This window comes from Geotrypetes seraphini, chromosome 3 (assembly GCF_902459505.1).
Source record: "Geotrypetes seraphini chromosome 3, aGeoSer1.1, whole genome shotgun sequence".
NCBI lineage: Eukaryota > Metazoa > Chordata > Amphibia > Gymnophiona > Dermophiidae > Geotrypetes > Geotrypetes seraphini.
Window position 1 is genome coordinate 81,943,562 of NC_047086.1, and position 18,792 is coordinate 81,962,353.

Consider the following 18,792-nt stretch of genomic DNA (forward strand, 5'->3'; position numbering starts at 1 on the left):
CACGACCCCCCCACCCCCCTTCCCCGTACCTTTGGTAGTTGGGCCAGAAGGGAGCCCAAACCCTCCTGGCCACGGCGACCCCCTAACCCCACCCCGCACTACATTACGGGCAGGAGGGATCCCAGGCCCTCCTGCCCTCGACGCAAACCCCCCTCCCCCCCAAGAACCTCCGACCGTCCCCCAACCGACCCGCGATCCCCCTGGCGACCCCCACGACCCCCCCACCCCCCTTCCCCGTACCTTTAGTAGTTGGCCGGACAGACGGGAGCCAAACCCGCCTGTCCGGCAGGCAGCCAACGAAGGAATGAGGCCGGATTGGCCCATCCATCCTAAAGCTCCGCCTACTGGTGGGACCTAAGGCGCGTGGGCCAATCAGAATAGGCCCTGGAGCCTTAGGTCCCACCTGGGGGCGCGGCCTGAGGCACATGGTCGGGTTGGGCCCATGTGCCTCAGGCCGCGCCCCCAGGTGGGACCTAAGGCTCCAGGGCCTATTCTGATTGGCCCACGCGCCTTAGGCCCCACCAGTAGGCGGAGCTTTAGGATGGATGGGCCAATCCGGCCTCATTCCTTCGTTGGCTGCCTGCCGGACAGGCGGGTTTGGCTCCCGTCTGTCCGGCCAACTACTAAAGGTACGGGGAAGGGGGGTGGGGGGGTCGTGGGGGTCGCCAGGGGGATCGCGGGTCGGCTGGGGGGCGGTCGGAGGTTCTTGGGGGGGAGGGGGGTTTGCGTCGAGGGCAGGAGGGCCTGGGATCCCTCCTGCCCGTAATGTAGTGCGGGGTGGGGTTAGGGGGTCGCCGTGGCCAGGAGGGTTTGGGCTCCCTTCTGGCCCAACTACCAAAGGTACGGGGAAGGGGGGTGGGGGTCGCCAGGGGGATCGCGGGTCGGCTGGGAGGCGGTCGGAGGTTCTTGGGGGGGAGGGGGGTTTGCGTCGAGGGCAGGAGGGCCTGGGATCCCTCCTGCCCGTAATGTAGTGCGGGGTGGGGTTAGGGGGTCGCCGTGGCCAGGAGGATTTGGGCTCCCTCCTGGCCCGATATTGTTGGGGAGTCGGCGGTCCTTCGGGGGGGGGGGAGGGATGTATCGGACGTCGGGGGGGGGGGCATCAGGCTTTCAGGATGGGGACAGACCTTCAAGGGGGGACAGTGCACGGAAGTCAGGGGGGGTGAAAGGAGCGTCGGGCAGCATGCGCGGTATACCCGTGAGCGCGGTATATCAAAGTTTTTGTGCAAATCATCGTGATTTCTGCGCGCTATATCCGTGTGCGCGTTTTATACGGGTGCGTGTTATTTGCGTGAAAATACGGTACTGCCTTTAAAGTGAAGACTTACTAGACGCAATCTAGAAGCTGAATTGACCGCCCCATGGGAAATAATCTGCACCCTAATTGTTATCAGACAAAGCTCACATCCCTAAAGAGAGCTTCAGGGATGATTCCAACAGCCACATAGCATTTGCTACTCAACAGGAGAAATAGAATGGTGAAGAGAAACCTCAACAGGAGAAAATAATTTTCCAGTCACAGCCAGAATTTAGGAGCTAGTTGAATAGTGACCATCACCTGCTGGGAAATAGAGCATACTGAAGATGCAGGAGGTGTGCCAACCAATAGGACCACCTGTTAATCAGTTTCTCTATCTCCACCTGCTGGTAGATGTGTGCTATCCCATTGGTCTCTGGATTCATCTGCTGCTGTTGCTAAGGAAACATACTTACATACTTCAATCCATCAAGTAAGTATTATAATACATCCCCCCCAGCCTTAATTCAGATGTAAATTCTTATATTCTTTTTAACCATTTCAATAAGTAAAAACATTAAAGAAGACATTTTACATGTTAATCAACACTTAATATCCTTTCATGACTTAAACAGATTAATATCCCTTCCCCCTACCCCACATTATCAGTCAAATTATCAGTTGGTTCTCAAAACTTATAATAAGTACCCTATAACAAATATATTCATATATTAAACATTTATGATCATTCAGAAACTGTTGTCAGAACTCCATATATATCTCCCCCCCACTTTCAAACCATCAGAAAAGATAAGAATTCATTTAAAACCTGTATTCCCACCCTCCCCTTCCCCTGGATATGCAAATGTGACGTCTACAACAACAAACTATAATAATTCTACAAAAGACATCAATGGGCCCCATATTAATTTGAATTTTTTTGTGTGTCCTGACAAATCAGCATTCATTTTCTCATATTTATAGATTAAACATAAACTTGCTCACCAGAATGTAAAGTTAAGTCGGTCCGCATTTTTCCAATTTCGTGTGATCAATTGTATAGCTGTACCCGTCATAATTTTTAAAAGTCATCTTTTATATTTGTCTAAGGTATCCTTAACATATAACACAGTACCACAAATCACTACTTCATAAGTCAAAGGGATCGCAATTTCTAGAATATTATTAATATGTCCCCAAATCGATTTCCAAAACATCAGAATCATCTACTATAATAAAAGGCTAAGTGCGCATGCACACTCTTACCGCCGTGTTCTCTGATCTGTAGTTCCGTGGTCGGCAGAGTGCGCATGCGTGCTTAGCTTTCCAGTGACCGCCAGACAAACTGGAAAACGCTGGCTTTCCTGCTCGCGCAATACTAGACAGCAGAGACACTACCCCCTCTTTATTTACATGGTCGAAGTTCAAAGCCGCCGCGGCGACTCCTTTCTAGAGCTGCACCTGCGTCGGAGAAGGCTTCCGATGCAGGCGGGGATCGAGAGAGAAGCCGCCGCCGCAGCTTTGAACTTAAAAATAAACTTCAAACAAAAGAACCACCCGAACCCCCGTTGATCTTCCCATCGCGGACTGACCCTCCCATCCCTTCCCGCCGTCTGACTTGCTCACTTAGTCCCTTGCCGCTCCCCCTTCCCTTCCCGCGGTCCCAACAAACCTGCCGACTCCAGCAGCTTCCGCAGCACTCTACACACGCTGCTTTGGGGCCTTCTACTGCCCTGATTTGCTCTGTCGCGTCTCTGATGATGTCATCAGGGACATGCAAGAGTACATCAGGGCAGTAGAAGGCCCCAAAGCAGCGTGTGTAGAGTGCTGCGGACACTGCTGGAGTCAGCAGGTTTGTCGGGACCGCAGGAAGGGAAGGGGGGCCGGCAAGGGACTAAGGGAGCCGGCCAGACCGCGGGAAGGGAAAGGGGGGGTAGGGGAAAATGCTGCTGCTGCACAGGGAAGTCGGGTGGGGGGAGGGAAATGGAGGGGAGGGAATGCTTCTGCAGCTGCTGTACAGGGAAGTGGGGGGAGGGAAATGCTGTTGCTGCTGCACAGGGAAGTGGGGTGGGGGAAGGGAATGTTGCTGCAGCTGCTATACAGGGAAGTGGGAGAGGGAAATGCTGTTTCTGCTGCACAGGGAAGTGGGGTGGGGGGAAATGCTCCAAAGGGAAATGGAGGGGGGGAGAGAAATGCTGCTGCATAGGGGGCAGGGACAGATAAAAAGAAAGACAGACAGCAGGAGGGAGGGAAACAGAAAGAAAAGAAGAAAGACACAGGGGCAGGGAGAGACACAGAAAGACAGACAGACAAAGGGGGCCAGGGAGACAGACAGACAGAAAGAAAGACAGCGGGAGGAAGAGAGACAGAAATAAAGAAAGACAGACAGACATATATTCTAGCACCCGTTAATGTAATGGGCTTAAATACTAGTAGGGCAATAAAACAGTAAGTGATCCAATGTTCCCATGTCTAGATGACAGTGCCAGCATCTATTAGACCTAGAATTATCTAACTTATTCAATCTAACCGGGGTCCAAAAAGAACGATGTAACAAAAAGAACCAAGTTTGTTTCATAGATACCAACGCTGTACATCTCATCCTCCAAGACCAAATCCGTGGCCATCGAGATACAGAAATATACTGCTTAATCTTGACGCTCCAAATATCTCTAAGAGCATTTTTTAGTCTGTGTTTTAGATTTTGGCCCCTTAATGTGATTGAGTTTGACACCCCTGCCCTAGTGGGCTCACAATCTAAGGGCTACTTTTATCAAGCCACGCTAGTGGTTTAACGCACGTAATAGCGCACGTTAAACCGCCGGACGTGCTAGCCGCTAATGCCTGCCTTGAGCAGGCGGTAGTTTTTTGGCCAGCGCGGGGGTTAGCGCATGATTAAAAGTCACACGCGCTAACCCCACTAGCGCAGCTTGATAAAAGGAGCCCTAAGTTGTTGCTTTTTGTACCTGGGGCAATGGAGGGTTAAGTGACTTGACCATGCTTTTAAGAAGATGCAGTGGTACTTAAACTCAGTTCCCTAGGATCCCAGTCGGCTGCATTATCCATTAGGCTATTCCTCCATTCAGATAAAAAAAAGGTTCAGGGAAAAGGCAAGAGGACAAAATTGTTTCATAGAATTTAGGCAAACTGAATCCTAAAATTTAGCTGGATGGTGCATTCCAAGGACTGGGTTGAAAAAAAAAAAAAAAATAAAGTGATATGGTAAGAGAAAGGCAGTAGATAATCAAGCAAACTGTAAATCTGACTACAGATATACCACCAGTCATAATTTTTTTTTTTTTGGGGGGGGGAGATGGAGACAAAAACAAACCAATAAAAACAATATAAATAAGATTTAAAACAAACTCTGAAAGTATTTCATACCACATATCCAACTTTTTAAATATTCAGAAGGATCTAATGGAATTAATAATACATATTCAGCTACTGGAATGTTTTCAGTGTGAGCCTATGAATATTACCTTTCAATTATTCATATTTATATTTAGGATGATAGGGAGAAAGGAAAGAGAATGTGACTATTCCCCCCACCCACTCAAGTTCAGTTGATTGCAATGTGGTCTCTGGTTAAGGGGTCCTTGCTCCTCAATCAGATTCTGCAAGCTCAATTTAAATTTATATGTCAAAATGTTTTCCTGCATTGCCACTGAAGTGAGACTCTACACACAAGAAAAGATCTAATTAACCAATTGGATCCTTTACCAGTACATATAGCATCAACATCCAAGCAATGCACATCTGAACAAAGTGAATGAATTAATACCGGAGAAGCTAAATCTGAACATGTTTATTCTGTCCAATTATTCTTAAAGCTGGTTTCTATACAGAAGCAATGTATTTTTCTGACGATTTTTGTAAGTCCCTTCCAGAATAAGGATGCTTCATTGGCGAAAAAGACCAGAATGGAGAAGGTAATAAACCTGCACTGACACAAGATAATGCATCACAAAGTACAGCATTGTAAGGAAATATCTTTCAAGATCAGATCACTGTAATACTGACTTTATGGTCAGGACACCAAAAAGGAACATTCAAACAAAAAAAAAGAATCAAAATTAAAATAAGTCACTTCAAAATAAGCATGGAATGACTTTGCAGAGACATTAACTCATTACTAAACACAGGGCCCCTTTTACAAAGCCACAGTAGGAATGCCATGGAAAATGCACCGAAGCTCAAAAGAACTGAATGGGCTTTGGTGCATTTACTGCAACAGCATCACTACTGCAGCTTTGTAAAAGGGGTCCATAATCAGGTAAGAATTAAAAACATAGGCAAACAAGACATGTGCCTAGACCCATCCAGATGTATAATTCAGGTAGAAGCATATTGCTAAAGACAGCATCTAACTGAGTCAACCATCACCCAAACCCTCCCCATTTCATTGAGTGGACTTAAATCCACCACAGGGAAGAGATCGTTTTTGGGATCATGCTTTCAAGTCATGAAAAGGGATGACCTCTGCCAGAGCATCTGCACCTCTGTGTATGGATTTAAAAAAAAATGTTTAGCAGCCCAGGCATTCCAAATCATTTTCTGGAGCGCCAACCTTGGAGCCCACTACCTAGGTCCTCCCAAGTCACTTATCCAGGCCACCCCAAATAAAAACTATCCTTTGCAAATTCAATATTCTCTTATCCCATGACTCCTATAAGCGTCATAGCTGTTTACCACCACAGCTGGCGCTAAAAATCGTGCTACAGTTTTGTAAAGGGGGGTGTAAATTTGAGAGTTATTTATTTAAAGTTCTTTATGGGTAATTGCAATAATGGTGAAACTAAAGTAGATAGAATAGAATTGTTAATCAATGCGATGGATGAGCTTGTTTTTGAGTGCAAATTAACTCGAAATGCGATTTGATAGTCAACAAGCAAACACACATTTCATCATCTACCATCTGAAGTCATTCTTTTTTTCAATTTAAATTCTGTCAGATATGCAACAATGTGCTACATCCAGAAAAGGAGCTGCTCACTACAGCCAGAGTCCACATATCAACTCGAACTAGAACAGCTCCCAAGACCCCCACTAGGGATTACCTTAGGGCTCAGTACCCCCAAAAGGGATCCAGGGGACCTAGAAGCCAAACTCTGGTGATGGCTGAAAGGCATGAATGAAAATACCATCAAGCCTCGTATCGCCACCAAAGAGCAATCATAACCCGAGTAGGGCATACAATCCTGGTCACCGTACTTCAAAGGGGAAATAGGTTCTGCAAGAGAACCTAGTACAGCAAAGGAAAAGGATGAAAAGACTAGGACTTAGGACTCCCTAGCCCAGAAAGAGCTGAGTCCTCTTGTTTGATTTTTTTTTTTTTTTTATAATAATGAGACTCTGGAACTCGGTGCCAGAGGATGAGTATGGAAAATAAGCTAGACAAGTTGCAGAAGAACAAGTCCCTTGTCTGCAAAGGAGACATGCCTGAGCGAGGGCTCCAGTTGCCCTGGGATCAAATGCATGAAGATGTTGCTATTAGTTGTCTGCTGGGAACCTGCAACCAGGTTGGTCACTTAAAAAAGAGGCCTGGAAGAAACCACTGCCTGATGTGGTACCCATAGCAAGATAGATTCCAACAAGGACTTGGAATCTTGGATTGTACACAAACAAACCATTACTGTGGCCAAATGGCCCAACAGTCTGCCCAGAAGGGACATCAAAAGATTAGATGATCCTATGCAAGGCAGCACCATGCCTATGCAGAGCAACCAAGAAAACCTGACCGGCTAAGTGATCCTGAGGCCTGAGACTGAAGACTCCTGTGCCAGACTAACCCCAGGGCCAATGAAGTGTCTCACTGGAACTGGAAGTCAATTGGTTGCATCCTCCACAACACAGTCCATACTATACATAGCCTTAGAACCTGAAGGAGCCTAGGAAGGAGATCAGAGATTGAAGAGTGGCAGAAAATCCACAGACCAGACCTCTGATCTACCCACTAAAGAGGGGGAATAAAGCAGGGAATGTAGTGACTGGAGAGTCCACAGAAAAGAAGAATACAGAGTCACTGCATCCCCAAACACAGAAACAGGGCAGCTAAACAATATCAGCTTTTTTTTTTTTAACAAGTTCTGCTTGAATCCGATTATAGCATCTTTAGTATGGGACAGTATGGGACAGTATGGGTCAGCCACAGCACTTAATCGCTTAGGTGTTTCCTGGAAAACCTTCAGGTTGTCTCTCCAACCCCCAATAGAGTTGGAAGGGATGACCCCCCACTGAGCATCCTTATCAGACACCTGGGAGTAGCCTTGCCAGCCCTGAAGCAGAGAGAGCACCTGTGGCAGCCTAAAGTCAGGAAACAAGGAAACCTACCACATGGGGCAAGCAACAGGCCGGGAACACCACCGCCCTGCCTCCCCCTCCCCACCTGACTGAGACAAAGATGGAAGGTCTATCACAAGAAACATGGTCGCCACCGCTGAAAGAATGCATGCAAAAAAGCAGCCATGTGGGAACCGTTGCATCATAACTCCTGCATTCCTGCCTAGGGCCCAAAAAATTTGAGACCAAATAGCTGCCACCTACCACATCTTGGAGAGCTGTGCAATGAAGTCCAGTGGAAAAGCCACATGACTGCCATGATATGGAGCTTGGAAAAGCTCAAAATAGTGGCCAGCCCAGTCCAGCCACCAAAAATGGAGCACCATGTCCCAAGACCCAAACTCATTTGGGGAGAAACTCAGATAGAAACTGAAAGCGCCGGCATAGGAAAGAAAAAGGGATGCCGATCTCAGTGAGCTTCTCAACAACTTGATATTTTTGGGGGGGTAAACTGCAATGCGGGCAGAACAAGAGGCAAGGCCCAAAACAGAGCCGAGAAGAACCACAGTTTCCCCATATGCCGAGGTCAATGGACTAATCCCCCATGGTCCAAACGCAGGAAGCAAACAGTATAGAAAACAAAACAAACATACTGACTGCGATGAAAGCCAGTCTGGCTGGCTGCTTTTCTTTTTTTCTTTTAATGTGAGGAGGGAGTCAGGAGTGCAGGTTAAATAACAGATGGGGTTACAAGGGATAATTGAATGGTACCACCAACTACACCCTGAAACAGGAACCCAGAAAGCCTAATCTCCTTGCTCAACTGAGTTCAGCATAACCAAAACAGGAGTTTAGCTGGACCTAGCCATCACTTGCAGGCCATGCTGAGCAGCAGATGAAAGCAGGAGCAGGAGAGAGACCATTCATCAGCCTGCTGGAGATAGAGAATACTGGCTAACCAGAGAACTTATCTAATATAATAAAATGCTAGGTCGCGCATGCGCACTTCCTATGTGTGCGCCGGTTTTCTATGAGCTGTAGCGACATATAGCAAGTGCGCATGCGCGGCTTACAGTGCTCCATTACAGTAATTTTGCCATTGCCGCCTCTCCGCTCTCTCTCTTCCTCACCTATCCCCGAGACGGATGTCGGCCGCGGCGGCACAAGAATGCAGGATGGAAGAGGCGCTTGCGCTGGGTAGAAGAGGTGCTTGCGCCGGCGGAGCGGCTGGGTCACCGCCTCTCCGCAAACCCGGAAAACATTTTAAGGTCCAAGCAACTGGCTCATATCAAAAGCCAACCCTTCCGGCTTTTAAGTTGGGCACTGCTTCTCCTGCGGCACGGCGGCCCGAGTCGGATGTCGGCCGCCTCCTTCCCTCCCCCCCAACCCAGGCAGAGGCGCAGCCGACAAACCTACCTGGAGCCGGAAACGAAACGCCGAGGCCATCTCGCTGTGGGAGGGGCGGTTGGGAGGGTCAATGGGGTCGGATGCACGGAGGCGGGGGCGGAAACAGGCTGATCACCGGTTCTACTGCACAGGGGGGGATGGGAGGGGGGTACAAATTTAAAGATGCTGCTCATTGGGTCTACTACACAGGGGGATGAGAGGGAAGCAAGCAGGCTGGCTTTGGGGGTGGGGTTGGGTCAAAGTCTGGAAGGCAGTGAGGGGGACATAGGAAGGAGGCACTGGGGGCCACTAAGGACATAGGAAGGGGCACTGAGGGCACTAAGGACACAGGACAGAGGCACTGGGGGCACTAAGGACACGGGAAGGAGGCACTGGGGGCACTAAGGACACGGGACGGATGCACTGGGGGCACTAAGGACATGGGAAGGAAGAACTGGGGTACTAAGGACATAGGAGGCACTGAGGACACTAAGGACATAGGATGGGACAGTATGGACATAGGAAGGGGACCACTGAGAGACAGGCAGGCATGGCACAACAGAGAAATACAGAGACAGAAAGAAAGATAGACAGGGGGCCAGGGAGAGACACAGAGAGAAAGAATGACAGACAGACAGCATCCAAGGAGAAAGAGACAAAGAAAAAAAACAACCCCAAAATAGATGTCTACTCTAGCACCCGTTAATGTAACGGGCTAAAATACTAGTCCTATATAACAGAGCTAAGTTTGGTTCTCTATCTCCGCCTGCTGGTGGTGGACACAACCCACTCGTCTGGATTCATCTGCTGCTGATGACAAGGAAAAGTGCCATTCTAGTCTGCACTTCTAGTCTGAGCACTATATATAGAATTTGGGAGTTACTACATAAAGGTGTAGTTGAACCAGAGGTGTTTTGCCAAGGCAGGATGAATGTCTGAATTGTTTCAATTCAATATACTCAGACCAGAATGGCTGCTGATTTAGCTACTGAACAGTGGTAAATTTTAAACAAGCGGTGAAACAGCAGTCCTATCTTCATCCCCAGTGTACTTTTATGTGCGTAAAGCATAGAAATGGACTTGTACATACCTGACATTTTCCTACACCAGTTCACCATTATTACCTATTCAGGGGAATCTTCTTTTTGTTCCAGGTATGGATATCCCTGCTTTCAGATCTTGGGCCTCAACAGGTATAATATATCTTCACCATGTTCTCACAGATGAAAGAAATCTCTCTTCTTATAATGAACTGGTTAGGAAATACAAATTGACCAGCAGAGACATCTTGTCTTATTTACAACTGCACATTTCATTTGATCTTTACCGGTAGCTTCTCTCACTACTGAAGTCCTAGACATCTAAAATGAAGCCTTTTGTCTAGAGGCGCAATCTTTGATTCCCTTGTACATCTATCACAAATTTTTGGAGGCAGAGGCTCCAGGTTTGAATTTCTCGATTCTTGCGGAGAGATGGTCAGAGGACTTGGGTGTACCTATCTCAGATGAGCAGCTAAAGACTTGCTTGAGATCAATGGCACAGAAGTGGATGTCAATCAGTGGCATAGCGAGGGTGAGATGCACCCCTCCCCGCCCTCTTCGTGCCCCCCACCTCCACATGCTCCTGCCTGCTCCGCCCCTCCTGTCACATACGCGTCGCTTCCCTTCCTCCGTACCTCTATAATGTTCCTAAAGCGAACAGCAACCCCCAACCTGCTGTTGCGCAAGCATCGGCTCTTCCTCTGATGTCACTTCCTGGGCAGCAGGTTGGGGGTTACTGCTCGCGCCAGGAACATTACAGAGATATGGGGGAAGGGAAGCAACACGCAGGAGTGGGGGGGAGGGGCAGAGAGGAGGACGGGTGCCTACTTTCAAGTTAGTTTTTCAAATGTACATCTCTCCTAGTCGAGCGCATTGAGCTTCTCTTCGACAGGACTCATACTGCCTCAAAGTAAGAATGCCACCCTGAGGCATAGGTTCTACACCTGCCCTAAGATTTTGGAAAACTATCTATATTCATGTTTCACCTCTTTAGAAATCTCCTTGTCAGCCACATCCTAAACTCCTATTTTATGTGCCTAGAGTTATTCATCCGATCCCTAAGGGCCTGCATGTCTTGTATTTGGCAAGAAGTTGATTTTACAGCATTGGCTGAATGCTACTTTTCCTTTTGGCCCAGTGGAGAATCCTGATGATACAGCAATTGAAATTAGAGCACATGGGAATGACCAATATGGACTCTGTTAAAGGACTACAATGGCAAACTATTTGGGAGCCCTTCTGGTCTTCCTTGACGATGTACGAGTGCCCATGGTAATCTTCTTAATGTTTAGGAGCTGGAGGTTTGGGCTCCTAAAGATGCTTGCTATTAATGTGCCCATATGAATATGCACTTTTTTGGGGGGGTGGGGGGTTTGCTTTGCTTGTAATCTTCTGGTTGACCATGTCTTTCAAGCATGTCAGTGTAATTTGGAATTGTTGGGTTTCTCTTCTGCTTGGTTTGACTAATAAAAGAGATTTGACAGTGAAAATGCAATGCAATGCAATTGCAGGGGGGGGGGGGAAGGAACAAGAAGGAGACCTTGTTTGCAGGAGCAAGGTATATGTCTCTTTTTCCTTGCAACCAAAAGGAGGGGGAGGGGAAAATCCAGGCATACTCAGAAAGCGCAGAGGGCAGAGACCAAGGCCAATGACAAAAAAAGGACAAGGGACTGAGGACTCAAGCAGGTCTCTCCTAAAGAAGGAAGGGATCACAATAGAGGGAGTGACACATGAAATTTAGAATTGCAACTAACTGCAGTTCTTATGCTAGAACCACAAATATAAAAATGTAACATACACACACTGTGGGGGCACAACAGGAGTTGTGAAAATAATATGTTGCATACCATTTTCCCCCTACTTAAAAAAAATATAGTGATGTTAAGAATAAAAAGGAGAATTAGAAATAAGATCTGAAAAGTATGAAGCACTAAGGAACAGGCAAGTTAATATATGAAGAAATAACAATGCTGCCGATTTCCAAGGCAACCTCCTGAAACTGCATGATGTACAGAAACAGTATTAGTTAACTGAGCCTGGATAGCATTCTGTTTCAGTGTTATATCTTGAGGATTAGAAAAACAAACTATCACAGTAATTTGGTTAGTGGCTGCAATCTTACCTATGAGATTGCCACAGTATTGCCTAGGGTGTAATCCAATTAGTCTCAAACCTGAAACAAGTAGCCACATCTATAAGAAGGATAAAGAAGAGCAAAGAGGACAATTTTCAGAGAGACTTGATTATTAACATACGGTACATCCTTTATGTAGTTCCTGTTATCTATTTTCATGTCCTAGATGGATATTTCTGGAGAATATCCCTTTCCTTAAATCCAAAAAAGAAGCCAAAGAGAAAAGCGAAAGAAACCATTCACTAAAACACAGGAGAGGCACTGTGGCCCGGATTCTCTAACTGGTGCTGGCGGAACGTGATCTAGGGGTGATCATTAGTGATGACATGAAGGCTGCCAATCAAGTGGAGAAGGCTTCCTCCAGAGCAAGACAAATGATGGGTCGTATCCGTAGGGGTTTTGTCAGCAGAAGACCTGAAGTCATGATGCCATTATACAGATCCATGGTGAGGCCACATTTGGAGTATTGTGTTCAGTTCTGGAGACCACACTACCGGAAGGATGTGCTGAGAATCGAGTCGGTCCAGCGAATGGCCACCGGGATGGTCTTGGGGCTCAAGGATCTCACGTATGAAGAAAGACTGAATAAACTGCGGCTGTACTCACTTGAGGAACGAAGAGAGAGAGGAGACATGATTGAAACGTTTAAGTACATCACGGGACATATCGAGTTGGAAGATGATATCTTCTGTCTCATGGGACCCTCGACCACCAGAGGGCATCCGCTGAAAATCAGGGGAGAGAAGTTTCATAGCGACTCCAGAAAGTACTTCTTCACTGAAAGAGTGGTGGATCATTGGAACAAACTCCCACTGCTGGTGATTGAGGCCAGCAGCGTGTCAGATTTTAAGAGAAAATGGGATACTCACGTAGGATCTCTAAGGGAGTGAATTCAGGGGGGTGGGTATTTGGAATGGGCAGACTTGGTGGGCTATAGCCCTTTTCTGCCGTCATTTTCTATGTTTCTATATTTTAGGTGCCAATAGTCGCCCAAGATCAGTTTTAAAAAATGATGTTTAAATGACATTTTTAACTGAGTTTCAAGGTGCCTAACACAACTGTGGCTAACACTGGAAGTGGCATTTTTTTAAGGGGGAGGGTCATATCCAGCATACATTAAAATGGTGGTGCTGGTATTTTTGTGATCATTTACCTCTCAAAATGGTTTTCATACAGTAAGGTATATTTTATCCATAGATCCAATAACAAAAAAAAGTGTGTCTTACCTTATAATTTTCTTTCCTTTAGTGCCAACAGCCCAGTCCAGAACTTGTTGGAAACAGTACCTTGAATGTTTCTATCATGTCCCCTCTCAATCTCCTCTGTTCAAGGGAAAAGAGGCCCAGTTTCTCTAATCTTTCGCTGTACGGCAGCTCCTCCAGCCCCTTAACCATCTTAGTCGCTCTTCTCTGGACCCTTTCGAGTAGTACCGTGTCCTTCTTCATGTACGGCGACCAGTGCTGAATGCAGTACTCCAGGTGAGGGCGTACCATGGCCCGGTACAGCGGCATGATAACCTTCTCTGATCTGTTCGTGATCCCCTTCTTTATTATTCCTAGCATTCTGTTTGCCCTTTTTGCCGCCGTCGCACATTGTGTGGACGGCTTCATCGACTTGTCAATCAGAACTCCCAAGTCCCTTTCCTGGGAGGTCTCTCCAAGTACTGCCCCGGACATCCTGTATTCGTGCATGAGATTTTTGTTACCGACATGCATCACTTTACATTTATTCACGTTGAACCTCATCTGCCATGTCGATAGTCATTCCTCGAGCCTAATTATGTCACATTGCAGATCTTCGCAATCCCCCTGCATCTTTACTATCTCTTTTCCCTCTGTTTACCTTCCCCAGATCCAGTGTCAGTTTTTCTTTGTAACTACCACCACCTTTGTTCCAGGTCTCCCTCCTCTGTGATGATCTTGCATCTCTCTGTTCTTCCTCAGGGTCTCTCCCCCTCTGTCTGCACCTCCCATAGTCCAGCATCTGCCTCCTGTCTTTCCCCTTTGGTCCAGGCCTCTCTCTCTCTCTCTCTCTCTCTCTCTCTCTCTCTCTCTTTCTTCTGCTTACAACCACCCACCCCTTCCCATGTCCAGCATTTGTTCTCCTTTCTTCCAGGTCTTTCTCTGCCCCTCTCCCTCCCTCCTATGTCCAAAATATTTCCACCTCTCTGCAGTCTCTTTCTCTCTCTGCCTTCTAGACACCTCCAACATCTGCACCCCTCTCTTCTGCCTCCCCTTTATTTCAGGTCTATCTGTCTCTCTCACTCTCTCTGTCTTCCCCTTCCCCAGGGCCTAGCATCTCTTCATCTTTCTTCCATTCTCCCAAGTTTCAAGTTTCTTTATTTTTAATATACCGTCTATCAAAACAAGTATCTAAATGGTATACAATATAAAAAGATTGTAGAAAACAATTAAAATAGGTAAATAAAAGCAAGTGGCCTGACTTCTCTCCCTCATTCTAAAACACTCCATCTCCACGTCCTACCCGCACCTCTTGACTTTGCTTCTCCAACGTCCCACTCCCTCTGCCGCAACTTCTTTCCATGTGCTGTGTACCGCCCTGCCGGAAACATGAGGTTGTGGCAGAGGGAGCGAAACGTAGCCACAGGAAAGCACTCTTTGCGACGTCCCTCTGTTTTACATGTGCACCCCATGCAATGTTGTAGCAGCCTGCAGAGAACTGAGCGGTTTTACGAGGAGAGGTAAATGGTTTTCAAACAGGAGCAGTAGCAGAAGAATCTCCTGCATCCCCAGGTAAACTCGCGAGAACCTAACCACGAGCCCTCCAGCCGGGCAAAGACGTCCCGCGTCACGACACACTGGGCTCACACTGTGCATATTTTTTTTAAAAAGGCAGCCAGTACCAGCAGAGATGATGCAGGTTGAGGGGGCTTGAATCAAAGGTCCTCTGCTCGATTAGAAGAGGACGAACTTCAGCGAGATCTAACGGTGAAGAGTTTCAGGACAGAAAAAAAGGAAACATATATTTTCACAGCTCGCCTTCCCTCAACACCCCTTCCCCGTATGGGCCGCAGTGAGAGCTGTTTTGGGCCGCATGTGGCCCGCGAGCTGTATGTTATGCAGGGCTGGGCTAGAAGAAGCATATGAAATTATATGCTCCAGACATGCAGGAAACAAAGAAGGAGCAGAGGGCATATTTCTGTGCAAGGGAAACAATTCAAGAGATAGGGAGACTCGGCACAACATTGCTGGTGAGAGACAGCTGCACAACATTGCTGGTGAGAGACAGTTGTTAAGGTCATGGATTCAAAGAGAAGAAAAAAAAGGGAATTGTTTTTCCAGAAAGGAAGTGATCCATTTTTTTTACTTTCAAACAGGAAACAGTAAAAGAAAGAAAGTAAAAGACTATCCCAATTGTGCTGAAGATGGATAATTTAGTAGCTACGAAACGGAAGTCCAGAAACAGCCTTTATTCCGCAACTTTCAAAAGGGCTAGTAGAAAAGAGAAAGACAGAACAAGTATAGGGTTCCTTGGACTTGCAGAACGGTCTCTATTAGAGATGAGCTCACTATAAGTTGGAAGGTGAGGACATAGGATGTCTCAAGAGTGATGTGTGCACCATTTAGTAGATTGTGTGAGCAGTGTAAAGGTAGTACAGGTTGTGAGGTCATTACAGTAGAGAATCATCACGTTTGGCGAAGTGAGAAGGAGGGAATAGAGAAGTGTTGGTCACTACAGTAGGGAGGTGAGGTAGGAGAAATACTAATCAACATGAGAAGGGGAAGAATACTTGAATATAAACCCTTGGTTTACATTAGAGTTAACATTTTTCTCCTAAAAAAGAAGGGAATGTTATATCGTATTATATTTGAATGGGTTTATATTTGAATATATATGGTATATCCTTGGAGAGAGCAGAAGTTCCATAGGACTGGAGAAATGCAGGTGAGGTCAGCAGCGTAGAAAGGGGGAGAAGGGGATGTATTGCACCGGGCTCCTTCTCGGAGGGGGCACCAGCACCTCTCCACCCACCTACCTATCTCTTCAAATGATTGCCAGCAGCATCTCTTACCTGCTGAAGCTGGCACGAGCAGCAGGTTAGAGATGCAGCTCACTGCCAACGATCATCTCAAGTGGTATGCTTGGGGGGAGGGGCATGAATACAGGGAACAGCCATGGCAGGGAAGAATATGATGATGCTGGGCACCACCACTACGGGTGCCTCCTTCGCTATGCCACTGGATGAGGTCCCACTTCACAAAAGTGGTAACAGAGAAGAGGTGAAAAACTCAGAGGCCAGTAAGCCTTAACTTGTTAGTTGGATAAGTAATGGAAACACTGCTGATCAAAAGTATTGTACACTTTCTAAAATCCAATGAGTAGGAAGATCCAAGACAACTTGGGTTTTGCTAAAGGAAGATTGTGTCAAACAAATATGATTAATTTCTTTGACTGGATGACCTCAGAACTATATCAAGGACACCTGTTGAATGTTGACTACTTGGGATTCTAGCAAAGCCTTTCATACAGGTCTTCATAATAATCATAAATAAATTGAGCTGCCTGAAATCATGGCCCAAGGTGGTGAAACAAAATACAAACTCATTGATTGACAGACAACAGAGTGATGGTAAATGGAATTCACTTGATAGAAAGAAAGAAAAGTGGTACAGTGCCAATTCTAGTCTATTTAATAATTTTGTAAGCAACATTGCCAAGTGGTTAGAAGAAAAAGTATGCCTTTTTTCACAGGACAAAAAGATTAGTAAAAGCATGGACTCCTCAGAGGGAGAGGACAACAAAATTAGAAGAATGGTCAAATGTTTAACAGTTAAGATTTACCACGCTCACCCCTCCCTTTTACTAAGTCGCTAAATGCTCCAACTTTGCTCCGACACTCATAGAATTCCTTTGAGAGTCGGAGCATTTAGCACCCCAGGCCATGGTGGAAACCTCTAATACAGGTTAATAAAAAAGGGCCTTCATTTATTTAGATTTATATCCTGTCCCTCCCCAAAGAGCTCAGAATGGGTTACAGTTTACATTCAAAGTGTTCAGAGCAATGCACTTCAGGTGCTGAGATCCCCTGACACAGTTACTTCTTTTTTATGGATACTGGGGGGGGGGGGAGGGGGATGGAGGAGATTCTAGCAGGGTCTGCAGTTTTCATGTTGGAACAAATTAGTGCAACGCAAACATAAGAATTGCTGCTGCTGGGTCAGACCAGTGGTCCATCATGCCCAGCAGTTCGCTCACGCAGCAGACCTCTGGCAAAGACCAGCCCCCTAACTGAGACTAACCCTACCTGCGTATGTTCTGGTTCAGCAGAAACATGTCTAACTTTGTCTTGAATCCCTGGAGGGTGTGTTCCCCTATGACAGACTCCAGAAGAGCATTCCAGTTTTCTACTACTCTCTGGGTGAAGAAGAACTTCCTTACGTTCGTACGGAATCTATCCCCTTTCAATTTTAGAGAGTGCCCTCTCGTTCTCCCTACCTTGGAGAGGGTGATCAACCTGTCACGGTTTTGCCTTTGGTTGTTCATGCCGGAGGAAGTGACCTGGCTTCGGGCAAAGATGCAGGAGAACCTTTTCCCCTAACAGGACTTGAAACATCCTTACCCCTCCGGCTCCATCCAACCCTGCATGTCCAGCCTCTTCTGAGGCTCAGCTGCAGGAGGACTATGATCCCAGAAGGGAATCTACGGGGCTTCCTGGCAAGGGCACTGAACCAGTAATGGCAGGCCAGCTGAAGATTTCAATACCAACAGAGAGAGAGGGAATTCATCCCTCTCCCATGGAGGTGTCCTTGGGAGATATTTGGTCACTCCTTCAATGGCTGGAGACTTCAATGGGTAAAACAACTGAGGAGGTAATAAATAATACCAAACTTGATAATCTCACTTAAACTGTTCTCAAGCCAAACTAAACAAATGCACGATGATATAAACAGTTGCAAACATATAAAAATGCAACTATTAAGGATAATTCCTATATAAATAGAAAATTAGAACAAATTGAAAACTATTATCGAAGATTGAATCTTCGCATCTTGAATTTTCCATTTTCCCCTGGAACTCCATCTATAGATTTCTTTTTAAAGATATTTAATTGAAAATTTGAAAATTTCCTCTGACAATATTCCTCCAGTAAACAAGATTTATTATCTTCCGAATAAAAAGATGCCTCAAAAAGAGATGGAGAAACAAACTGAAGGAGAGAACCAGATTGATTTTGGGAACGTGACTGCTCTTTTGGAACAAACTCTGAATGCAGATACTGAAAGAGCTACTCTCCTAATATCTTTTGTTTTTGAGCAGGACTTAAATATGATTTTAAGACTATACTTTAAGAATTCTCAAAAATTATTTAGAGAACAACGGATTTGGATATACCCAGATGTCTCCAAAGTCACTCAAGAGCGAAGAAAAGATTTCCTTTCCATGCGTAAAGAGACTCTTAAATTGGGGGCTACGTTTCTTGTAGCTTATCCCTGCAAATGTTTGGTGAGGTATTTGGGAATCAAGTATACTTTTTTTTTCTCCAGACTACTTGAGGGAATTTCTGAAAGTCAAAAAGATCATTAAGGATTGATTAAGGAATGGACGATTAGTTAGATAGTAACTGTTATACACTATGGGCTTCTTTTATGAAGGGCCTTAATGTGCGGAATAGTGCATGCTAAAATGCTGTGTGTGCTAGCCGCTACCGCCTCCTCTTGAGCAGGCGGTAGTTTTTCGGCTAGCGTGTGCTAATC

At 46.1% G+C, this 18,792-nt stretch overlaps 1 protein-coding gene across 4 annotated transcripts in view; it reads right to left on the minus strand.

The window, feature by feature from the left end:
- Positions 1 to 18,792, minus strand: part of EIPR1 (EARP complex and GARP complex interacting protein 1) — a 265,677-nt gene that overhangs the window by 244,128 nt on the left and 2,757 nt on the right. Inside the window, exon 2 of one of the 4 annotated variants that reach the window (XM_033935622.1) lies at positions 12,065 to 12,134. The exons of the other annotated variants lie outside the window; for them this stretch is intronic. The gene's annotated coding sequence lies outside the window, so the exon portion shown is untranslated. The remainder of the gene's footprint in view (positions 1 to 12,064; positions 12,135 to 18,792) is intronic. 4 annotated transcript variants of the gene reach the window in all.